The following is a 26,310-nucleotide window of genomic DNA, read 5'->3' as shown; positions in this document are numbered from 1 at the left end:
GAAAGGTTTTTAAGCAAATCTGAGACCAGAAGTTTAGGTCTAAGTTAACTGATAAATCCGCTTCCCATTTTGCAATAGGAAGTGATATTGATTCGTCTGTTTTAGAAAGCATTCTGTATATTTTGGATAGTAATTTGGGTGGTTTAAGAGTAAGAAATTGAACCACACTTGGTGGTGTTTGTAGTTCAACTTGACCCGGTTTAAATTTCTTTTTTACTATGGATTTAATTTGTTGATATTCTAAAAATCTTTTCTTGTTGATCCCATATTGTGTAACTAGTCCGTCAAATGAAATAAATTCTGTTCCTTCTAGTATATGTTCTAAATATTTGATTCCTTTACCACTCCAATCTGAAAAGTTTATCATATTATTGTTTTGTAATATGTCAGGGTTGTTCCAGATAGGTGTACGTTTGCATGGGATTAATGAAGACGCCGTCAATTTTAGAAACTCCCACCATGCTGTCAGAGAAGAGCTGATGTTGATGCTTTTAAAGCATTCATGTCGTTGGATGTTTGAGCTGATAAATGGTAGGTCTGAGATCTCTAGATTATTGCAGAGTGCTTGTTCTACATCTAGCCAAGGTTCATCTAAGAGGGTATGTTTTAGCCATCCTGAGATAAACTGAAGCCTGTTGGCTAAGAAGTAGTGCTGAAAGTTAGGCAGTTCTAGTCCTCCTTTATCCTTGGTCTTTTGTAGTGTTTTTAAGCTTATACGTGGGGGTTTATTTTTCCAAAGGAATTTGGACATACATGAATCTAGAGATCTGAACCAATCTTGTGGCGGTTTAGTTGGGATCATTGAGAATAAATAATTTATTTTTGGTAAGACCATCATTTTTATAGCGGCAACCCTTCCCATGAGTGATATGGGTAGACATTTCCATCTAGCCAGATCATCTTCTACCTTCTTTAAAAGTGGGATATGGTTTAATTTAGTTAGATCTGCAAGCTTGGGAGAAACATTAATACCAAAATATTTTATATTTCCCGATTGCAGTGGTGTAGAAGAGGAATTATGGAAGGAGCAATTAATCGGTAGGACTGTAGATTTTGACCAGTTAATTGAGTAATCTGATATTCTTGCAAAAGAGTTTATCAATTCAATCACCCCAGAGATATTGGTTTGTGAATTTTGGAGAAAGAGTAACACATCATCCGCATAAAGGCTGATTTTATGTTCCACGTTCTTGCATTTTATGCCCTTAATTACTGAATTCTGTCTAATTGCTGCTGCTAGTGGTTCAATAAAAATTGCAAATAGTGAAGGGGAGAGTGGGCATCCCTGCCTGGTGCCCCTCAAGAGACAGAAGCTGGAGGATGTCTGGTCATTTGTTCTAACACAAGCTGTTGGGGAATTATATAATATTTTTAACCAGTTTATGAAAGAGGATCCAAAACCAAATTTGTGTAAAGTTGCAAATAGAAATTTCCAGTTAACTCTGTCAAATGCTTTTTCTGCGTCTAAAGAGAATATTGTAGTTTCTAGGTTTTTACTGTATGAGTAGTCTATCAAATTAAGTAATCTACGTGTATTTGTTGATGAGTGCCTACCTTTTATGAAACCAGTTTGGTCAGGATGAATTAAGAGGGGGGTTATTTTCTCCAGTCTCTTTGAGAGAGCTTTGCAGATTATTTTAAGGTCTACATTTATAAGGGATATTGGACGATAGCTTGAGGGATATACAGGGTCTTTGCCTGGTTTTAGCAGGAGATTAATGTTTGCAGAATTCATATTTGATGGAAGTCTGCCCTTTTCTTTAATTTCCAACAACGTTCTGTAGAAAACTGGTGCTAGAATCGACCAGAATTCTTTGTAGAATTCTGCAGGAAAGCCGTCTGGACCTGGAGCCTTATTATTGGGCATACTTATCAGGGCTTCCTGGAGTTCACCTGGTGTCAGTGGTGAATCCAGTGCCATTGCAGGGGCGGAGCGTGGGGGTGGCTTACTGGGCTTAAGCCCGGGTTGTTTTGTCAGAAGCCCGGGGTCTTTTGGAGTGTAATTTTTTCATAGTTAGATGCCTGGCTGACAACTGTATAAAACAAAAAGTACACACAATATTCGAAGCACATAATGCACACAGTGGGAATTTACGACTGTGCGTGAATCCCCCCTGATATTGGTATGATCCGAGCTCAGGCACTAAGCAACTGAGCGAGGGGGCGGGGCTGCAGCCAGGTGCTCTTGTGCCTGTGAGTGCGCTGTTGGAGTAACGGAGCCAGCCATACTAAGGAGAGCTTAAGTTTGACCAGGTACCAAAGCAAACCATTCATACCGTACAAATGACGGTGAATCACGAAAGATTGATATCAAACTGATCACTTGACCAATATTACGTTACTTGCTCTTCAAGTGAATCAACAAATGGCGAAATGAAAAGCCGAACAAATGCTTTTTTTTTTTTTAATAGAGTCTTATCTTACGTGTGTTTATTTCATATTTTCAGTTCTTACCCTCCCCGACTAAATCGGTTTCAGTTATGTACTGAAATATAAGAATGGACATTAGAGGGTTCTTTCAAAGAAAAAACTCAGGTAAATGTTATTTTATATATTATGCTTTGTATGTTGTTCAGTATATTTCTATGCAAAACAAGAGGGGTTTCAGTACACAGCAGGATATTCACATTTGTAACCAGATATTTACTCTTTATGGAGAAAACATAAAACATTTTTTCTGTACAACATCAATTTAGAGTAAACTTTTGTTTTAGATAAATATTGAAATATATTTTGAATTAGTTAAATGTCAGAATAAAGAGAGACAGAGCTTCTATTTTTTATCACTTTCATCAAATTTAAGAGTACATATACACTAAGTTTGTTAATTAATAAGAAAACCAGATGATTCCATTCTGAGCTGAAGAAGCTTCTGATAGGTTAGTACACAGCAAATTCAAAAGTGTTAAATTTTTTGGTGTTAATAGTCTCCTTGCAAAAGTAGAGTTAATTTTACTCTAAGCAGAGTCACATTTTTTTAATGTAACTCTGAGGTGTAAAATGATAGTAGTTAAAATCGAGTGTTAAAAATGAGTGTTTCTATGTCAAATCTGGAGGTGTTACAATGGAAACATTAACTCTTGACCTCTTAACTCTGAACTCCTACAGGGGCTATGACACCAACATAGTAAATTCACAGACTCCGCCCCCAGCACGGCTCCAATCGAAGCTGAAGTGAAGCCGTTTCAGAACATTTTGCTCTACATATTTGAGTTGTTTGCCATGCTTGGTAAGTCATTTTTTCAAAGATTGTTTCAATTATTATTATGAGCTTTTACTTCTGTGGCTCTTTGGAGTTGAGACAAAGCTGTGTGAAAGGCATTAGCCATGTTGCTCGCTGATAGCATAATATTCTGTTTTAGCTAGCTGAAAGGTATTGTTTGCGGGCAAATACCACAGCCTTGAAAAAAAGCTTGCATGTGAATTTTCAGTCAAACTTTTGGTCAAATACACCTAAAACAATGTCTAGAATGTGAAATGTTGGTATAATGGTGCTACTTGAAGCCTGAAAACGATCGCCCATAAAAAAAAAACAAAAAACGAGCAAACAGCAGTAGCTGACGTCCTGACTGGATTCTACGTTAGCATAGATCCCTCCAGAGTTTTGTGCACACGGTTTAGGTAAAAATGAAAAAGGTTGAGGTTTTACATTTAGTTCAGTATTACCTGTTGCCTGTGTCCTTGTCTTTTGGGAAAATACTTTACACAAGTAATGGCTCAAAGAGGATTCCTTTTTTTTTTTTACTGTGCTGCAATTGTTTACTGGATTATTTGTGCCGTTAATTAGTGTCAACTAATTTTTATTCAATCTCCACACAGGATATGCTTGTGAAGATGGAATATGGGGGAGAGCAGAAGTGCGTTGAAGTTCCACAAAGGGATGAATGAAGGACATGCATATTGTATTGAAGAAATAAGTGATGAGAACGCTGTTATTTGCATTTACCATGTCAGACCTTTTGATAAACAAAATTCTAATGAAAGTGAGAACATGTATACTGTTACATCTTTCAGAAAATGTTTTGAAATTGTGGTGCACAGTTCAGAATAAATGTTTTTCAAAAACCATTGCATCTTTTTAGCAAATGTTTATTTCCAAAAGAAATTTCTAGAAGTTCAGAACAGTAAAATTCCCACTTTTTAGAATGAATTAGAAGATAACTCTTACGTAGTTAAACTAAAATACTCTTTGAGAGTTAATATATAAACTCTTAACACCAAGTGTTAAATTATCAACTCCAGACAGATTTGGTGTTTAACACTAAATCAGAGTTAACGTACCAACTCTCCAAAAAGAGTTAAATTAACACTCTCTGGTGTGGACCCATATAGACACTTTAATAGTGTTGAAATCAAATCTGACAGTGTTAATTTGGACATGCTGGATTTGCTGTGTAGAGTCCATGTGAGTAAACTGGTGGCACAGCTGTGGATGCATATAAGGCAAAACACAGAGCCTGTTTCTTTGAAATGGGAAAATTAAGAGATATCAACCAAAACACCAGGAAAAGAATTGTGGAGCTCCATAAGTGTGGCTCAGTTTGAATACAATTTGGTGCCATTTGCAATTAAGAAATACAGATAGTTTCTCTCTTTACTCTGAAAGTTAACAAATATGTTTTTTATATTTATCAATCTAAAAAAATAAACATTTAGTCTGATTTGATGTTACAATTATAAAAGTGTTTTTATCTGAAGAGTTTGTAAATATCTGGTTTCAACTGTATATTTGATGATTGTCAGCACAAAGAGGGAGAGAGAGGAACAGAGAGGGAGAGAGAGGAGACAGGACAGAACAGAGATGAACAAGAGCAGGTGAGACACACATGTTAGTCAAATGGTTGTTTACTAAAAGTATCACCGTATCATAGGTACTCATGTATCTCATACCTAGTGTTTCTTTTTAGGTTTGTTATTTTTCAAATTCTATATTTATTAAGTTATGCAGCTTGTTTGCACAACAAGGCTAAATAATTATATAAACTTTTGTGAATCTACATAGTGGACTTTGGTAGAATTAAAAAATAAGTGTAGTGCAGGTCTATGATGATTTTTAGTGCTACTATCATCTAGTTCTGATTCTGGTCCTGTCTTGGTTAAATCCTAAGTAGTCCTGATTTTGAACTCTTGTAGTCCTGTTTTAATTCCGGATCAGTTCTGGGTCTGGTTGAATTGGGGTTTAGTCCTCGTGTCTTGATGCAGCCCTGACCTTGTTCTGCCTTGCTGCTCAATTAAAAAACTAGTTTAAGGTGTCCTGTATATGTGATATCTTTTTTTCCCTATATGAAGTCATTCTTTTTTGAACAAAACTCAAAACAGAGCCAATTAATCTTTCAGTCATTTCTACACCCCCCTCCCCCAAAAAAAGAAAAAAGAAAAAGAAATCCACATGCATACTACCCTTCAGGGCTAAGCCCCGGGTGTTTCAAATGTCTGGCTCCGCCTCTGTGCCATTGCTTGAGTGTCCAATAATTTTGGAAGAGTTATGTTGTCCAAAAACTGATCAATTTCTTTTTTAGATGGGTTTATTTGTGGTGAATACAACGTTTTATAGAAATCCCTGAAAATGTTGTTTATTTGTATCGGATCATATATTGTGTTCCCAGATGAATCTTGAACAGCACATATAGTTGTTTTTTCTTTATTTATTTTTAGCTGGTTTGCTAGAAATTGACCGGATTTATTACCATGTTCATAATTTTGTAGGCGTAGTCTTTGTACTAAGAATTTTGTTTTTTTATCAATTATCTCATTTAATTCTAGTTTTGTTTTGCGTATTTTGTTCAATGTTTCCTGATCTTGGTGGGACGCGTAGGCTTCTTCTAGTGATTTGATGTTTTTTTCTAATTCCTGAATATTTTTGTTTTCTTTTTTCTTTTTATGTGATGAGAAAGAAATTATTTTACCTCTCATCACAGCTTTCCCTGCTTCCCATAGAACAGAAGCTGATGTTTCGGGAGTGTCATTATAGTTCAAATATGAAGTCCACTCTTTTTTAAAGTATTTAATAAAGTCTTCATCTTTAAGTAGTGATATATTAAATCTCCAGTTTTTTCTTGGCGTAGTATTATTCTTGTGCATTAGTGTTAAAGATACAGGACCATGATCGCTGACAGCTATAGGATGAATCTCAGTGTCTGAAATGTCGTTCAGCAGTGAGCTGCTGACCAAAAAATAATCCAGACGAGAGTAGGAGTGATGGACATCTGAGAAAAAAGTATATTCCTTACTGGTGGGGTGAAGGGAGCGCCATGCATCGCAAAGACCAAAGTCGCTCATATACTGTTTGATTATATTTGTGGACTGCCAATTACGCTGAGTTCCCGCTGTATTGAGCCTATCCATGTCTTCATTTAGTCCAAGGTTGAGGTCGCCTCCAAGAACAAGTGTGCCATCTAAGTGTTCAGAGAGTGCACTGAAAAAACCGTGAAAGAATGAGGGATCATCAACATTTGGACCATATACACTTGCAATACATAGCTTTTTATCACGTATAGATAGTTTAATGATTAAGAATCTGCCCTCTGGATCTATAACTGTATCGAGTACTGTGAAATTAATATTTTTATGTATTAAAATTGCTGCTCCCCTTTGTCTAGAATTATAACAAGCTGAGAACACATTAGGAAACTCAGGTGTTTTAAGTTCATTCGAACCTCTAAGAGGTCTGTGGGTCTCTTGTAATAGGACAACATCTGCCTGTAGTTTTTTGAGTTGGTTAAATATTTTTAACCTCTTTTCTCTGGAGCCAGCTCCATTTATATTCCATGTAATGAACCTCAGTGTACCCATAGATGTTTGTGTATAACTAGGGATGTATGCTGTGTGCGTTGCTTAGACAGGTGGAGAGAATACGTCACTTGTTCATAAATAAAGAGAAGGAGAGAGAGAAAAAATGTGTGGCGAGATGCTCCCTGAGTCGGACTTTGTGTATGCATAGTTACCAGAGGTGTGGACTCGAGTCACATGACTTGGACTCGAGTCAGACTCGAGTCATTAATTTTATGACTTTAGACTTGACTTGAAAAAATGTTCTAAGACTTGTGACTTGACTTGGACTTTTACACCAGTGACTTGGGACTTGAATTGGACTTGAACCGGTTTACTTGAAAAGACTTGATATTTCACCCCAAATATAAAATTTAACATGCATATTATATAGAGATTGAAAATGTGACGTCATTCACGGGTAGAACCGCAAAGGATTCTGGGAACTCGTGGCAAGAAGTACTAGCGCGCGCAGGCTTTCAATTAAAATCAGTTACACAGCGATAAAAAGAAACACAAAAATGTCAAGAAGCTGTTGTATTATTAACTACAATAGCCGGTCGCATGACAGCCACGGGAAGCCGACGGGTAAAGAGATCGGTTGTTATCGGATTACGACGTTTAAGAGAAATTGTTCAGCCATGTTTCCGAAGTGACAAACAGGCGACGGATGGCCTGGATTGCAGCCATTCAAAGACCAAATATAACGTCCCAGAACCCTCCAGCTCACAGGTTAGTCTGCTCCAAGCATTTACACGAAGGTCAGTCTGCTGTTGTAGTTAATACGTCATTTTCATAACATAATTGGTGATATAGGTTACAAGCAAGTCTGGCGCTGAACAGAAATGGTCGTGCTATGCTCCTTTGTTTATTGTGCATAAATAGTGAATTGTCCTGACACAATATTGCGTTTCGCCTCTGTTATTATGGTACATTGACAAAAACATATACTTTTATTCACAGGATAAAACAGGTTTTTTGTATCACTAATTGCCCAGTACGATTACAGCATACAGTATTATTGTCACTGCTACATTTCTGTGACGCTACCAGAAATTATTTCCACTACTAATTAATTACCATTGAGCTCAAAGGTCCTATTAATAAACGGTTAAGGAATGTGTATTTATGAAGACGATTTGTGAGACTGGTAAACTTATGATACGTACGATGGTCTTTCGTTCTACACGGTGCATTTCAAGGTCCTGTACCCATCCGTCGGTAAACTGTACCTGGGCTTGTTGCAGTGACCGGAAGTTACTAAACTTCATGAGTGTATGCACTCACTCCAAGAACCGTATGATTATAAATATGCATATAAATATGCTACAATGAGATAGCTGACTTCATCTAACTAGCAAATGTTTTCCAGGCTACGTTGGTGATGCAGTTTTTTTTTTATGTGTATGATATTTTTGTCATGCGATTTTAAAGCCGGTCCTACAACCGCATCCAAGAATAACATGCAGCTTATCTCAGAACTGTCGGTGAAAATTATTCTTGGAGCTAGGTTTAATTGAGCTGCATTCTAAAGAGGTGCAATTTCACAATTTGTGTATATTTTCTAAGTTCACTATTTTGTCATGTGTTGAGAAAAACACAGATTTTAAAATTACATGGTCTAATATTTACATTTAGCATAACTGCAACATTATTTTTTTCGTTTTTTTTAATGACTCGAAAGGACTTGAAATTCAAAATTTCAGACTTGTGACTTGACTCGGACTTTTACACCAGTGACTTGAGACTCGACTCTGACTTGCCTGACATTACTTGAGACTTGACTTGAGACTTGAGGATAAAGACTTGAGACTTACTTGAGACTTGCAAAACAATGACTTGGTCCCACCTCTGAAAGTTACTAATATGAGTAGGCTTGGCTTAAGTGTGTGTGTATCTTATATGACTGTGTGCGCTGTCTGACTGATGTAAATGTGCTGCCGTTGAGCGCATGGTGCGTATGTGTCGAAATAAAGGATGTTTGTGGATGAGTGTCGAAGCAGGTGATCGAGGCAGTGAAAGGAATAAAGAAAGAAACCAAGGACAGGGGTGAGCAGCATAAAACCAAGAGGGGGAAAAGAGAGGAGGAAAAAAAACGAGAAGAAAAAAAAAACAGAAACAAAACGTAAACATTCCAATTAAATCACTGACGGAGAGTGACGGTGTTAATTCTGCTATGAAATCACACTTTAAGATGCGATTTGATGCTGGTAAGTTAAACAGATGTTAATGCAAGTTAGTGTGAGTGGATAGGGAAATGGTGTAGCTGATTCTTATCTGGTGTGAGGTTAATACAGCCACGGAGTGATGTTGGGGTCGCGGTGGAGCTGTCCGTCCACGTACAGCCGGTCCACAGCGATGACAGCGCGGGAGCCCTTCTGGATGAAGCCGCGTCGGATTGGGAAGAGGACCCTGCGTCGTTCCAAGATCTCTTTGGGGAACTGGTCGTTCACGCTGAAGTCCATTCCTTTTAATTCCCTGCCGCGGCTTTTCACATGTTGCTTTTGTTTGAAGTGGCCGAATTTGGCCACGATAGGACGTGGTCTCCCGGCCGTAGCCCGAATGGGGCCGAGGCGATGTACCCGATCGAAGACGATGTTCTTCACAGTGTCCTCCGGCAGCTTCAGGTGGGTTTTGATGAAGCTTTTTACCGTGGTCTCCGCGTCCTCTCCAGCGGCTTCTGGAATACCAGAAAATACCAGATTATCACGCATGCTACGAGCTTGTAGATCGATAACTGTTTCTTTTATTTTTTTATTTTCTCTATTGAGCTGGGTAACATTATCTGTGAGACATTTCACCGACTCCCTTAGCATGGCATTTTCAGCAGCAAGCGTTTCCACCTGCTGCTGGCTGTACTCCAGGGATTCTCGCAAGCATTTAAATTCTCGGTGAAGAATCTCCACCAAGGACAGCCTTGCGTCGAAACTGGACAATCGCTTGTCGATTGACTCCAATATGTCGGCAATATCTTTGCTGGCTGGCGATGTTGAGCCGGGGGAATCTGCCGGGCGTTGTCTTTTCGACGACGGCGTCTCAGGTTTGGCCGGGGAAGCTGCACACGGGGTCTTCTTCATCACGAGATCCTGAAAGCACTGATCAATGTAATCTTGGAGAGTCTCTAAACTCTCCTCGTTGTTCTCCAGGGTGTTGGAGATTATTTAGACAAATAGTGTTAGTTATAAGACAATTGATAAGTGTATTTGGTAATGCTGAAGCTTAAATGAATTTGTTCAAATCTAAACTACCATTTGCTTTAATTTTCCGCCAAAATCTCCGGCGTCTGACGTCAGTTACAACATGAGTCGCTTACCTTGTCCGTCACTTCCGTCACTTACTCACCTGCTCCGTCACTTACTCACCTCTTCTAAACTAGCTAACTAAGAGGCCTAGTTAGCTGGCTAGCAGAGACAAGACAGACTGACCTAACATGAATTACAATATAAATTAACAAAAACTAACTATCTAACTATCTAAGGAAGACTTTTTTTTTTTGTTAACAGACAGCAGACAACAAAGTGCACGTGCAAATGTGCGAACAAGAGCAGCAAAGTGACAGTGTGACAAAAAAACACAACGTAACATAATAATAAGGTTTTGTGATGATGAGTTGAGGTAGTGGAGGAACAGTAAACATTCCTTAGTGTAGCAGCAGAAATTAGGAAGTAAAGAAGTTAGTGCAAAAAGTCCAGTAATAATATTGTGCAAAAGAGCATTTACAGGTTGGTGTGTACGATAGATTGGTGGTGTAGGTCAGTGTGTTTGCGCTTGTGTTGATTAGTCAGTCCAGTCTCAATGTTTTGAGGTATTTGAGTTAAGCTGAGTGATAATGTTAGTGTATGTGTGTGTGTGCGTGTTTATCAGTCAGTCCCTTTTTGCTGAGGAGACGGGTGGCTTGTGAAAAAAAGCTGTTGCACAGTCTGGATGTGTGTGCCCGAATGCTTCGGTACCTTTTTCCAGATGGCAGGAGTGTGAAGAGTGTGTGAGAGGGGTGTGTCCGATCAGCCACAATGCTGGTGGCTTTGCGAATGCAGCGTGAGGTGTAGATGTCCTCAACAGAGGGGAGAGAGACCCCGATGATCTTCTCTGCTGTTCCCACTATCCGCTGTAGGGTCTTACGGTCCGATATGGCACAGCTCCCAAACCAGACAGTGATGCAGCCGCTCAGCATGCTCTCAATAGTTCCTCTATAGAAGGTGGTCAGGATCGGTGGTGGAAGCCGGGCCTTTCTCAGTCTTCTCAGAAAGAAGAGACGCTGTTGGGCTTTCTTGTGCAGGGAGCTGGTGTTGAGGGACCAGCCGAGGTCCTTCTCCAGGTGGACGCCCAGGAATTTGGTGCTGTCGACGATCTCCACAGAGGAGCCGTTGATGCTCAGCGGTGAGTGGTCGCCTCGTGTCCTCCTAAAGTCAACAACCATCTCTTTTGTCTTGTCAACATTCAGAGACAGGTTGTTGTCTTTACACCAGTCCGTTAGCCTCTGCACTTCCTCTCTGTACGCTGACTCGTCGTTCTTGCTAATGAGACCCACCACGGTCGTGTCATCAGCGAACTTAATGATGTGATTTGAACTGTGTGTTGCTACACAGTCATGAGTCAGCAGTGTGAACAGCAGAGGACTGAGTACACAGCCTTGTGGGGCCCCAGTGCTCAGTGTGGTGGTGCTGGAAGTGCAGTTCCCGATCCGTACTGACTGAGGCCTTCCGGTCAGAAAGTCCAGGATCCAGTTGCAGAGGGAGGTGTTCAGGCCCAACAGGCTCAGCTTTCCGATCAGTTGTTGGGGGATGATCGTGTTGAATGCTTGTAAGCCCTGCCACATGCGCCGTGTGTCGCCGCTGTCCTTGAAGTGGTTGTGGATTCTCTGGGTGTGTGCGCGCTTCACCTCTCTGATGGCCCGAGAAAGTTCGACCCTAGCTCTTCTAAGCGCCACCTTATCTCCCGCTTTGAAGGCAGAGTCTCGGGTCCTCAGAAGTGCACGCACTTCCGCAGTAATCCACGGTTTCTGGTTGGGTCGTGAGATGATGGTCTTGGAGACAGTGACGTCATCGGTGTACTTGTTGATGTAGCTGGACACTGATGACGTGTACTCCTCCAAGTCAGTGAAGTCGCCGTAAGTTGCAGCCTCCCTAAACATGTTCCAGTCAGTGCTCTCGAAACAGTCCTGAAGAGCAGAGATGGCTCCTGCTGGCCAGGTTTTCACCTGCTTCAGAACCGGTTTTGATCGCCTGATGAGTGGTCTGTATGCTGGAATTAGCATAACAGAGATGTGGTCTGAGTAGCCGAGGGGGGGGGGGGTCGAGGCTCTGCCCGATATGCGCCGGGGATGTTTGTGTAAACAAGATCCAGCGTGTTTTCCCCTCTCGTTGCAAAGTCCACATACTGATGGAATCTAGGAAGCACTGACTTGAGATTTGCATGGTTGAAATCTCCAGCAACAATAAACAGTCCATCCGGGTGTGTATTTTGCAGTTCACTGATCTTTGTATACAGTTCCCCTAGCGCTTCCTTAGCATTAGCGCTAGGTGGAATGTACACTCCGATAATGAAAACAGTGGTGAATTCCCGTGGTAAGTAAAAAGGTCTGCATCTAACAGTCACAAACTCCACCAGCGATGAGCAATAACTAGAAACTAGCACAGAGTTCTTGCACCATTTCGCATTGATGTAAACACACAAGCCGCCACTGCGAGTCATACCGCACAGAGCTGCATTTCTGTCGGCGCGAACTCAACACAGCCGGCAATTCAGAAGTCCCAACGTCTGGCTGTGGGGTGATGCGCCGGCGGTGCGATCGTCGTTTCCTCCCCACAGACGGCTCCGACGGGCCAGGCAAAACCACATCTGGTGGGTCGGGCAGCGAGGCAATAGTGGCTGGGAGAAGGTGTGGTGTGTGCTGGAGAAAGGCCTGCATGGTCGGAGGAAGTGATTCCAATAACCATGGAAGGCCGGAAAAGAGCCGTTGTAGCCGGCTTTCAACTGCGCGGCGAAGCTCTTCCGGAGGCCCTTCCAACCACAGCCCGAGGAGAATCTCCACATTGTAAATGATGTCCTGGAGCTCCTCGGATGGATTCAGTGCCGCTGGTTCCATGGTGGCTGGTTCGTACTGTCACGGCTTGCCATGAGCAAGCTGTGTGTGAATGATTTAGGACCCAGGAAGCGGCAGCTCTGGTGCAAGTGAGTTTAATAAACAAATGTAGAAATGGCGAGGGTGAACGTGAAACAAGAAAACCTAAACTGGGCAAACTAACAAAACTAACCATAAACAAAGATGCAGGGAGGCACAGGGAAGTACACGGGATAACGGACGGAGAGACGCAGACGAACCAGCAACTACTATGACAGGAGACACAACTTAAATACACTCATAGAAACACAGGGAGATTACACACAAGTGGGGGACACAGCTGGGAGTGATAAACGTGACGAGACAAGGGAGGCAAACTGAAAACACTCACATGAGACGCAGACCTTCACAATAAAACAGGAACTTACACATGCAAGGACACAGACTAGGAAACACGGACTTGACACAGGAATACACGGGCAGAAAAGAATAAACACTAAACTGAGGAAGAACAGAACCAAAATCACAATAATAGAAAACACAAAACACTGGGTCAAAAGACCCAGGATCATGACAACCTAAAATTACTTATAATTTGTTTTTCCTTTCCTGTAAAATACCTGACGTTACACACAAACTACAATTACTGGCAGTCCAAAATGTCTTCCTTCTTGTAAAAACCTGTATTATTAGCATCTTATTCTAGTATCAGTAGAAAAATATAATTACATTGTAATTTCAGGTAACATACATGGAAATTCAGCTCTTAGTCACAGGTCATATTATAAAGGGTTAACAAGCTAAAATCAGTCAATCAAAGATTTAGTGACGCTTCATGCACTATGGATGGGAGCACTATTATGCAGGAAAAGTCCGCTCCCATCAGGATAGAACTGTGATCACTCAAAGCAACATTGTAATGATTTTGAGTGACCCTACTGTGTAATGGCACAAATGGACCCACACCATGTCAGCCAACACAAAGCGGACTCCGGTGTAGAAGTCAAGGGTTCAAGAGGTTCCCTTTAATTTATCACTGGTCTCTACTAATGAGACACCTTTTTCAAGTGAAACATGTGATACAGTAATAACACAGACAGAAGCATAAAACTGAAATCTTTGTTGACCTCAAGTGTTCAAACTTTTGGAGAAGAGTGTGTAGGACCCGACTGAAGCAGATTAAGAAAAGTAATCTTTAAGCGATGTCTTCCTTGCTCCCATTAATGTGCATTGACATAAATCTCTCTGATGAGTAGCCCTGATGACACGGGGGGAGTCTAAAGCACGGCTTAAAAGGAAAACCACATGCAAGGACATGTTAGACCTTATTACAGATCTATTGATTGCTTTGTGTGGACATTTTTCAGCCAAGAAGAGCAGCTTGCCAGCACTTCACCTCTTCCTGCTGACAACACAACTTTAGCACCACCTCTTCATAAATGGATGAAAATCTGTCAAAGCTCCTTCGTTGCTAACCATAAATCCTGCGCGGCTATTCTTCACCCGTTTGTTCAGAGGCCTCCCCAGAGCAGTGCTGGCAGGGGCCCCTGTCCTAGGGGTTCGATCAGCCTTACCAGACAGATGGCAGTTGCAATGTCATGGCTAAGTTCTTAGCAGAGCCTTAAGCTTTCATCAACAAGAGGCTGACTGATGAAGACACATCATTTCAGGTTAGGGAGCATAAGTGGAATACGATGTGATTTATTTTTTCCTGTAAAGACCTGCATTTTGTAGAATTATGGTTTGTGTTTTCATACGTACACACACACACACACACACACACACACACACACACACACACACACACACAGAAACAACTGGTGAACTTGCAAATAATCCTCTAAGTGAGATCACACACCCTGAGAGAGTAGTGAAATCATCTGTTTTGACTAAACCTGACAGATAACAACACTCAACCTTAATGATTAAATAAATCATCCTTTAAAATCTACACATATTTAAATATATTTAAACAGCTCTGCACCAATGAAGCTCGGGAACAAAAGAGACCATTTAGAAAACAGTCAAGATGTTTCCTCTTTAAACTATTTACACAGTGCAGAAATGACAAGAAGGTGTAAAAACCAGCGTCCATATTCCATTACTTCCTGTTGACGAGAAAAAATAAATAAATCGTGGCTTTTTTTCTCACCTAGATGGCATTTTTGTCTCACTTTAAGATGCTAAACTTCCAACATACTATTTTTAGTTTTGTAGCTCTTTCTGCACAATTGAATCCGCTCTCATCAAGACAAAACAGATTAAGGCTAATCCCAACATTAATCTTATTGAATGTCTGCGGGAGGAGTAAGGCCAACAAAGTCAGGTCAGAGAGTCACATTAAGTTGTTGGCTTCTGGAGCAGGAAAGGATTTTTGTCAAATTTTAATCAAAGCGCAGGCTGTGGTCATGTTCAGCCATGACTAGTCGTTTGACCTGCGCACAAATCTAAATCATCATTCAGCTCAGCTTTGTCTCTCAAGCATCCAAAGGTTTTAGGTACAACATCCCTTTTCTGTAATACCAAGGTGAGTTCGCAGCCCACTGCTCATGTGCAAAAGTGTAAAAGAGAAAAAAAGATTTAAAGCATAAAAAGTCATACAGGTCACAAATCCATAGCATGAGCTCATTTGGGAAATGGAGAAACTTCAAAATCAGAAAGACTTTGGTGTTGTCATCTCATGACTACAATATAATTAAGAAAGGATTACAAAGCAAGTCAAAAGTTGATCACGAGGGGTTATGGGCTAATTTCAGTCATCGTCTGATGAATATCTATCAAGATAGAGAAAGAAAACAACATGCCTCTCTTGATCATTCTGAAACTTTTGGCAGAAGTTGAAAGTCTTTGTGAAAACTGTGGACTCCTCTTAATCACTGTGTGGTTTGCTTAGGGATGCCAATGTTTACAGAGAGGAGTCTGATGAAAAACCTTTGATTGCACGAGGAGCATCCACATACTCGCTCTGTTGATGTTTTGCCATCGTACACTATATCTGCGACTTCATATCATCAAGCAAACGTCCAAAAATAAACCCTAAACCATGCAGGATTCCTGTCCTGTTAGTAGCTGACAAGCCTAAGAGCTTAAACCTAACATCACCTTTGGTGAAATGAAAATCGTGCTGCGCTGGGTTGGCAGGTTGTTTATCTTGTATTTCCTTTTGTGCTATTACATCTCTAGAGGAGATGCTTGCATGTATTTGTCAAAACGTGCACTTTTTTATGTCAGGGAAAGATATGTTAAATAGTGTATAATAGCACAACATAGTCCTGTTTTCTTTACAATAATAACATCTTCTACCAAAGGTGATGCACAGCATCCATACTTCATCTGTTACACAGCGCCTTGATCGTAAATTCTTTACGTACAGATGAACACACAGATTAAGTTAAAAAAAAAAACACAAAAAGGTAGCTACACAATTAAAAAAGCTGCTGCCCCTCAGGGCTGGTTGAATCAAGGAAAACAAAAGACAAACCAAGTCTGTGCTTATTCTGTGACAGATTTCCCATAACAGTCAATAAAGGAGGAAACAGGTTGTCAGGCAGACCTCTTAATTTGTTGTAATTGTTTTTAACGATTGTGAAAGGCAAACTCACACTGCACACTCACAGATTTGTTTTTATTCACATCTTCATTTTCTTGTATATTTTTGTATATTGTTGCTAATGATCCAATCAAACTCGAGAGAGAAGATAAAGACACATTTGACTCCTGTGTTAATTAACTGGTGACACTAATGGGTTTCATTGGTCTACCTCACTTGTAAGCTAGTTGCCCTTTGTTCTCTATTGGCTGGATTGCCAAACATGCCAATAAACAATTCAGTTGCCTAACAGATAAAATCAGCATTAACAAAAGCTGAAGAATTACCTGCTTGTGACAAATCTCGTGAGGAGAAGCAGTCTGCATGGCTAAAACACCTCATATATTAACTAGCTAGCTGGCTCCTGTACTGTATGTCCCTGAGTGTCGAGCAGCACAGAAGACAAACAAGTGAGTGTAAAAGAAAATCTAATTTACTCAGTGCCCATATGTCAACAGATTGCAAAAGACATGGAAAGTGAATATTACAGCTTGTCTAAGTAAGTAAATTAATGAAGGATTGTGAAGCTCTTTAGTATTTAAGTGTGTTTGATGTTTTCCTGGTTATAAAATCTATTCAGGTATTTCTTTGTCTCACTCCTGTTTCGTACTGCAGTCAATAAAAATGTATTTTTTCAAAAACTGAGAAATTATGAAATGTCTAAATTAAATTATACAATGTGCATGGACTGGAAATTCACACATAGTGATTTTTTTTTTCCTTAACACCAAGAAGGGGGGAAAGCACACAGAAAATGAAAATAACAAGAAAAGGAATATCACATCACCAGGTTAATTTAGGACAGGATCCTATGATGGCTAATATCAGGCTGCCATTTGGGAACCAGGACATATTTCTCGTAGGATAGATGCACTTTTAGTTCCAAAGAACGACTCCTTTCTTCTCTGTTTGTAATGAGCATGCATTTATTTATAAAGGTACACTATACGCTGTAATGAGAGACTACGTGTTTTTGGATGTGCATTTCTGTCTTCACTAGTAAAAAGTAAGATCAGATTGAAAAGGCCAAAAATCCACATGAAAGAGTTCAGTGGTTGCCACCGACCATGAGCACTGACAGCTGCTGTTCTGGCTCGAGTTTGCACTTGGGTCAGTACAGATACAACCGCAAGCAAATTTGTTTGAAGTAAAAAAAAAAAGAAGAAGTATGGTACTGCTGCTTGCCTCTAACTACGACCAAATGGACAACCTCTGTGGCTGTCCGCTCTGTGATATATTTTTTTTTTTTTTTTTTCTTGAAGTGACATCAGAAACAGCAGCATGTGACATCACGTGATGGCGGAGCTTCAGTTCATCCTTTGTCATCCTTTTTTTTTTTTTTTTTTTAATAGGACAGGGGGAAAGAATGAAAGAAAGAGGGGGAGAGGAAGAAAGAAAACCAAAGGGGAGAAGAGACGGTGAGAAGGGGAGGAAGAGAGAAAAAAAAAACAAAAAAAAACAAAAAAAAAAAAACTCCTGGGTCACCTGTATGGAGAGAAAGAAAAACAAAAAAAACAGGGGAGACAGCAAACAACAAAGAGCAACATAATAAAAAAAAAAAAAAAAGCACCATCACAATAAACTAGCTAGTCATAGATATCAATAGTTACTAAATAGTAAACGATATTGTGCAGCACGCAAGATAGACAGCGCACAGTGTGCTTTGAGGCAGCAGCCAAGAAAGCTGTAGTCCGCATCTGTGAATACCCATGTGTACACCTGTGTGCATACCTGTGTGGATCAGCATGCTTGCATTCCAAAGGTTTCTCCATGTAATGATCTGCTAGAGAGTGTGGGGGAGCCACAGCCCTGTCCTCTATGGTATCAAGCAGGTATGGAGGAGATCAAAACTCCAGACATCCAGAGGCCCCCAGAACACAAGAGACCAAGGAAGACCAACAGAGGGGCAGCCGCGCCACTGTCCCAGAAAGAGCTGAGGAGAGTCCCAGATGAGGGCTCATTCAGCAGCCGCGGAGCAGAAGCCAGGGGGAGTTGCAGTGACGCGCCCGTGAGCTCCGCCGGCAGCCAGCTGTGCCTGAGTGACCGAGCCCCAGGCTGAGAGGCCGGGGGCACCCCACCTCCAAAGTGGCCCGAGCGAGCCCCAATAAGCGGCCGCCAAGGAGTGAGCCGGTGTGTACCCGGACGCCCACCCCCAGATACAAAGAACCACCAACGCACCGATACCTGAGGGAGTCCGCCACCGGCAGGGGAAGTGGTGGTGGGTGGAGATAGGCCTCCAAACCTTGGAGGGCCTGAGGTGTCCCCAGAGAGGTGGCGTCTGATACCCAACCTGACATATAGACACAGACATACAGGCACACACAGACACAAACATCCATTCCCACCCTCATGCTCTCATATGTACTTCACACTCAACCGACGTGGAGACAGACATAAAGGGACGATCACACTCCCCAAGCGTACTCTACTAACCGGGTCTAGGTACCCTTGCCCCTGGAGGCTGTGATATTCTTGACAGATTTCAGTTCATCTATACATCCTACCTGGCAAGTGGGACGTGTAGGAAGTGCAACAAATTGTCTAGATGAGAGGTCATTTTTGGCTTAACTTTGAGTGTGTCCTGTTCTGCGCCTGCTGCATAGATTATCTCAACAGTTCGATGGTATTTAGGCTCGTAAGCTTAACGTGGCCTCATAATGCTGTCAGTGGGTTTTACAACACGACTGTATGTCTGTGGATGCCTGCCTTTTCTTCTCATTGCGCAACAGTTGTTCCTTTTATCTAGTTAAGACTTGGAATTTCAATTGCTGCTACGAGAGGAAGTGCAGTGACAAGTTTGATTTTTTGAGTCCAGCATTTACCTTTGCAGATGCTAATATGTTTGTGACAGCGTGTATTGCACTAGTAAATACTGAGAAGAAAATGCAGCTCTTGGCTAAGTGGTTTTTAGATTGCGTATTAGGGTTCATTATGGCCAAAGACAGGAGCGCAAGAAAAGTTTATCTTTCCAGATATTGCATGGATTAGAAATAATTAATGTGACAAAATAATTATGAAAATGTCTTAAATTGAGTGAAGTAGGTTGTGAAATCATTTTTAATTTTCAATTTAGACAGTTGCATTTCTCAGTGGAGACACTTGGACAGCAACTGGAACAATATATTGTTTAATGGATGAGTGGTCCCTTTCTCCAAATGGAATATAAAGTGGTTCAACTGCCTGAACACACCATTTGCTGTTAGCCAAAACAGACACGCCTACCAATACCTGGACATTTATGGGTCACCTCCTGATTGGTTTCCATCATCATTAATGATTCCTTCATCTAAAATATCATTTTATGGCTTTGACAGCGTGTGCACCGATTTCCAACACATTATTAGGGGGACTGTCGAAACGGACAACTTCCACGGCTTTCCCAAAGTAAATGGTACTGCAAGTCATGTTTTGAGGCCAAAATGACTGGGTGAGTGAAGGATGGACTGTAGGAGTCATTACTTTTAAGCCGCTGGATCTGAGCCCAGGTATTTTGAATTGATGCCTAACAGGAGATTAGGACAAAACCTATCAAGGTCTTGTCATTTCACACAACTTTTTTATGAGATCCTGCACAGTGAGTGATGAGAAACTTTTACTGCGAGTCTGCCAGACCGGGCCATATCGTGTATTAGCACGAAACACTTTGATACATAAAGATGTTACTGGCAACAGTTTCAGGTGCCAACATCAGACCTGGCTATTTGACCAAACAGATTACTTGGTCTGACAGCTGCAAATTCCTAATGCCATATCCCAAGCCACAAGCATGATGCGCCCCACAGCATTTAATGCCTTTAAAAAAGTCAGGCACACACATCTCTCCATATGTTTGGGGCCATTTGCTGGGATTGCCTGGGGGCTCTTAGAGAAAATGCAGCACTGGCCAGAACTCTTCTTTGCAGTCAGGGAAAGCAGGGTCAAATCTGGTAATGATTGGCCCACTTTGCTGGATGAGGTGTGGAACTGTGAGTCCTGCAGCCCCCACACTCCCCTGTTTTTCAATACATCGTCCATCTGGCTGAACGGATCAAAGACTTTCCAATAGGAATGTGGCTTATACATGTGTGAGAAACAGAGGGGATCATTGTTCACGTCTCCATGTCACAAACCTCAGCTGGAAATAATCCTTCTTTCTTCTATTTACACGACATATTGTAAGCTGATAAAGATATTGTTTTTCTCATGTAAACAACGCTATGACAGACACAGTGTATACCGTGCAGTTTTTAACATTTGGTTACATATTGTATGTAGAGGACAGTTCGCTTACACAATTAGCAAGTGGTATTAAATTTAAAGTATCAAATGCATGTGCACATTTACTCGAGTAAGTCAGATTTTATGTAACATTTTTATATAAAATTGAAAACCACTCTAAACGTCAGGTAAAAGCACACATAATCTGTATATTATTCTAACACATATTTGCACATTGTGCTGCATGTGTACATTTCTCTCTACAGGAAGTGCAGAATTATTAGGCAAGTTGTATTTTTGAGGAATAATTTTATTATTGAACAACAACCATGTTCTCAATGAACCCAAAAAACTCATTAATATCAAAGCTGAATGTTTTTGGAAGTAGTTTTTAGTTTGTTTTTAGTTTCTGCTATTTTAGGGGGATATCTGTGTGTGCAGGTGACTATTACTGTGCATAATTATTAGGCAACTTAACAAAAAACAAATATATACCCATTTCAATTAGTTATTTTTACCAGTGACACCAATATAACATCTCCACATTCACAAATATACATTTCTGACATTCAAAAACAAAACAAAAACAAATCAGCGACCAATATAGCCACCTTTCTTTGCAAGGACACTCAAAAGCCTGCCATCCATGGATTCTGTCAGTGTTTTGATCTGTTCACCATCAACATTGCGTGCAGCAGCAACCACAGCCTCCCAGACACTGTTCAGAGAGGTGTACTGTTTTCCCTCCTTGTAAATCTCACATTTGATGATGGACCACAGGTTCTCAATGGGGTTCAGATCAGGTGAACAAGGAGGCCATGTCATTAGTTTTTCTTCTTTTATACCCTTTCTTGCCAGCCACGCTGTGGAGTACTTGGACGCGTGTGATGGAGCATTGTCCTGCATGAAAATCATGTTTTTCTTGAAGGATGCAGACTTCTTCCTGTACCACTGCTTGAAGAAGGTGTCTTCCAGAAACTGGCAGTAGGACTGGGAGTTGAGCTTGACTCCATCCTCAACCCGAAAAGGCCCCACAAGCTCATCTTTGATGATACCAGCCCAAACCAGTACTCCACCTCCACCTTGCTGGCGTCTGAGTCGGACTGGAGCTCTCTGCCCTTTACCAATCCAGCCACGGGCCCATCCATCTGGCCCATCAAGACTCACTCTCATTTCATCAGTCCATAAAACCTTAGAAAAACCAGTCTTGAGACATTTCTTAGCCCAGTCTTGACGTTTCAGCTTGTGTGTCTTGTTCAGTGGTGGTCGTCTTTCAGCCTTTCTTACCTTGGCCATGTCTCTGAGTATTGCACACCTTGTGCTTTTGGGCACTCCAGTGATGTTGCAGCTCTGAAATATGGCCAAACTGGTGGCGAGTGGCATCTTGGCAGCTGCACGCTTGACTTTTCTCAGTTCATGGGCAGTTATTTTGCGCCTTGGTTTTTCCACACGCTTCTTGCGACCCTGTTGACTATTTTGAATGAAACGCTTGATTGTTCGATGATCACGCTTCAGAAGCTTTGCAATTTTGAGACTGCTGCATCCCTCTGCAAGATATCTCACTGTTTTTGACTTTTCTGAGCCTGTCAAGTCCTTCTTTTGACCCGTTTTGCCAAAGGAAAGGACGTTGCCTAATAATTATGCACACCTGATATAGGGTGTTGATGTCATTAGACCACACCCCTTCTCATTACAGAGATGCACATCACCTAATATGCTTAATTGGTAGTAGGCTTTTGAGCCTATACAGCTTGGAGTAAGACAACATGCATGAAGAGGATGATGTGGACAAAATACTCATTTGCCTAATAATTCTGCACTCCCTGTATAAAATACATCCTCGATCTTATGTCGAACCTGTGGCATTATTTATTAAAATATAGTCATTCTAATATGCCTTTTTAATATGCCTTAAACTGTAAAAAAAAGAAGAGTGGATAATTGGAAACTGGATAAAAACAGAATAATTGAGACAATAAAAATCTCTCAGTTTACAGTTTTGAGTTTCTACTGTACAGATATAAACTGAAATCCTTACTGGATTGTTCTCCTACTTTCTAGAAAGATAAACACTAATGAGAAACGACAAAAACACATCGATCGCAGTATTGTTGCCACCTCCATAACACTGAATTACATCGTTCATGACTCAACTCCTCGTTGTCTGCGATGCAAGTTCCTTGCCATCAAAGTGCTAAATCCATTGCTCTTCTCATGTGTGATGGACAATGTTTACCATGGCCATGATAAACTATTTCCTCATAAATGATTTTGTCACGGCCTTCTGCTGGCTGTCATGTGGGATTCCGCCTGCAGACTAAAACAACCATAATTCACTGGGTGTATTTACCTCCTCAGAGGACAGAAGCTTGACAGATGATAAATGGCCAGTGCTGACAATCATCAACACATACCGCCCTGTGTTTGCCTTGAGTGTAAGTGCCAGGACATGGAAATAAGACTTTGACATATCACACATGTGAACAAAGACAAACAGAGAGAATGGAAAGATGAGCAAGAAAAGAGGAAGAAAAAGAGCTCGGAAGCTGCAGCTCTATTAGCAACTGGTTGAAATCTTTGATATGTATATTGCACACGTTTGCTTCTGTGCTTCCTGTTGTGTTAACTGTATTATATTTTCCCACTATGAATGGATTGATGTTGTATGCAAACCCAGCGGGAGAGATGTGCCGCTGTAAATTGAAGATGCTTTTTTTCCCTTTTGGTTGCTTCTTTACTTTATAGTCTTATAACGTATGAGCACGTGACGCAAAACATAATGCAACCAAGGTGATGAATATCCTCATTTCTTGTGTGAAGACATTTTCCCACGGCCTAATGATGTGTAGAAAACTCACCTGGTTTTCATGGACTGTGCAGTCTTTTATTTTTTTCTCTTTTTTCCTCTGTGTGAGGTTTTTTTTGTAGATGTATAATCTCTTGACTCTCCTCCTCAAGAAAAATTATTGAATACATTAAAATAAGTAATAATAATTTGTTGTAAAAGGTTTCCATATACTCAACATGGGTATGAATGCCATGGTAATTTGGGACTTTTAATGATTTCTTTGAACTGTTCTTTTCCAGGGTGGATTGATTGCACATACATCCTGTTTCTTAATGAAAAAAGCAAGAATTGGGTGCATTTATTTTGGATTTTGTCTAATTCATAAAGGCTCAAACATATACATACAATCACCCAGATCTATTAATAAGTGACGCTGAAGGTTCTACAATGTCCTTTAGCCTGACGTTTTTTAGGCCGGTTAACGTCTGGTTGATTACAGCTGACAGTTTCTCCACGCCAACATGAAAGCTGTTTGTCGAGGTGCAACTTGCTAAGGGGCATTGGACTAAATATCAGTGGGTGCATGCATATATTTGAGCCTGTGTGGGGTAGAGAAAATCCAACACAAACTCATTCACCCGATTCTGTGTTTTGCAATCTTTCCACCCTGGAAAAGGAACAGTTCAAAGAAATAATTTGAAGCACAACATGACATTCATGATGATTGTATTTAAACACAGCAGCAGACCTTCGTATCGTGCAATCTATGGTGCCTTTTGCTCTTTGACAGCTGGGATAGCTTCCAGCCTCCACGATTGATGGCTAGATGAATGAATGGATATGGAAATTAACCTGATGCTTTAAGATCAAAATTTTTTTGTTAAAAATCAGTTTAAGCAGCACAAAATGTCATAATAGTCCAGTTCAGAGGATCCTAAGTGTCTGCAAAATTTAAGCAAAGCAGTTGCACACGGGACTAAATCTTTTAAAGCAACACCTTTAAAATATGTGTGTTTTACTACAGTAAACATGCAACGTGCTCTGGACACATCTCAATCCCTTCAGCCACATTAAACAAGGATAATTTTCAAATTAACCTTTGACCCAGGTAAGCTACACCTCTGGACACAATATTAATTAGCAGCAAGTCTTTGATCTTTTTCCGAGTGCAGAGTGTTGTATATAAGGTGTAAAACCCCCTGCTAATTATGCATTATGCTATTTCCTATTTTCATCAAATAAAATCTCATCGCACTGCCTGTTTCACTCAGTGTTGAGTCCAAAAAGGTCCATATATGGTGTTAGTCTAGGCATCCTTGCCCAGTGAGGTTTTTGTTGCATCCTGGATGGACCAGTGTGGCCTTGGATGGTATTTAGCCTTTCAATACAGAAAAAAAGAGACAATTATAGTCCTCATCTTTGAAACACTGAAGCTATTAGAATGCCTTTGCACACTATCCCCTTCCCTCTCTATGTGCAACACATTATCTATTTGTCAGAGTATTAGGAGATTAGTCATGTTAGACCTCGCTTCCTTTGTGGGCTATCTGTGAATTACACTCTGTGAAGGACATTTTTCCCAGCCAGCAGTTAAAGGATGGTTCATTTTTGTATTTATTTCCCACACACATACTTCGCTTGCTAGTTGGGCACACATGGGGAGGCTACAGCTGTTCCTCACCCTAAACTCTGCCAACAATCATTACAATGGATCTCAAATCTAACACTTGATTGCATTAGGCTTATGCAAGAAAATGTGTTCTTTGTCTAACAGATACGGAGCCATTGGTGTGATTTTAACTTCCCAACTTCAGAAGAAAACGCGACTCGCCCACAAAATCAAACTTTTCCACCAAATGAAACTCAATCTATCCCCTTAGACAGTTTTCAGTGAGTCAAAGTGAACAGCGTGACATGTGGAGCCACTTCTGCAGATTTTTAGTGATGCATCTCATATCCAAATAGTTTGAAAAGGGCTCTAAGGATTTAGATCGCTGTCAAGATACAGTATATTTGATTTGTTCAATTTCACCCTTGTGAAAAGCCAAAGAACAGGCCGGTTTCAGAATGTCAATGTTGTGTATCATAGCCATGATAATGCTCACATATCCTGCTCCAGGACTCTGAGGTCTCTTCAGAATCCTGTGCACACTGTGAAACGGATGATTCCCAGAGATATCCGGGTATATTGGATTTACCTGGCAGATGAAACTATTTGTGACCGATATGTCAATTTTTTCCAGCGTGTTTGCGAGGGCAGGTTCTGACATCTCGCAGCCTGAGCAGACACATGTTCTGCTGACCAGCAAAAGCTTCATATCTTGATGTGGAGAGATTGCTCTGTGGCCATTTATTAACATCCTGTGCAGCTGACAGGGTCGGCTTAAGAGCAAATTGAAGAAAATTTAAGCGTGGCACTGCTCCCTTCTGCCATCAGATTGGCACCTAAACTCCACTACAGTATTTTAGATAATATGCTGATTGAGGTTATTATGTGTGAGATACAATTTGAAATGGCTTACTAATGAACTGAAAGGCACTCCACTATCTCAGGTCAGTGTTATATTTGCCAAAATCCAATTCATTCTGGAGAGATATGGAAAATGTCCCCGATTTCATTAAGGTATTAGAATAATCATTTAAAAACTACAGACAAAAATAGCTGCCTCCAGACAAATCACCCGAATGATAACATTTCCAGATCGATCAGTTCTGGCAGCGGCCCAGCGCTCGGCGAGCGTATCTGCTTTTCACAAGGCATTTCTGTTAAGACTGATATAAGCAGGAGCAGGCAGGCAGATGCAGTCATTCTTGGCTTCTTTGTGTCATCCTCTGTTCCTCATTCTGACTTGTATTGTTCTAGAAGTTACAGCTCCATGAGACAGAAATGGGGCTCCCAGAATTTGT

At 40.8% G+C, this 26,310-nt stretch overlaps 1 long non-coding RNA gene across 2 annotated transcripts; it reads left to right on the top strand.

Annotated features, from left to right (window-relative positions):
• The first annotated feature begins 1,929 nt into the window (after window positions 1-1,929).
• Window positions 1,930-18,208, top strand: LOC309690059. Of its 2 annotated transcripts, none has more exons than XR_014271595.1 (3): window positions 1,930-2,253; window positions 2,448-2,535; window positions 17,771-18,208. It is a non-coding gene; the product is annotated as an uncharacterized lncRNA (long non-coding RNA). The 2 variants fall into 2 exon arrangements; XR_014271596.1 differs by lacking the exon at window positions 17,771-18,208 and adding an exon at window positions 4,744-4,849.
• The last annotated feature ends 8,102 nt before the right edge of the window (window positions 18,209-26,310 follow it).

This window comes from Aulonocara stuartgranti (assembly GCF_965226115.1).
Source record: "Aulonocara stuartgranti genome assembly, chromosome: 15".
Classification (NCBI taxonomy): domain Eukaryota; kingdom Metazoa; phylum Chordata; class Actinopteri; order Cichliformes; family Cichlidae; genus Aulonocara; species Aulonocara stuartgranti.
The sequence above is the reverse complement of the archived record's forward strand: the minus strand, read 5'-3'. Positions and strand labels throughout refer to the sequence as shown.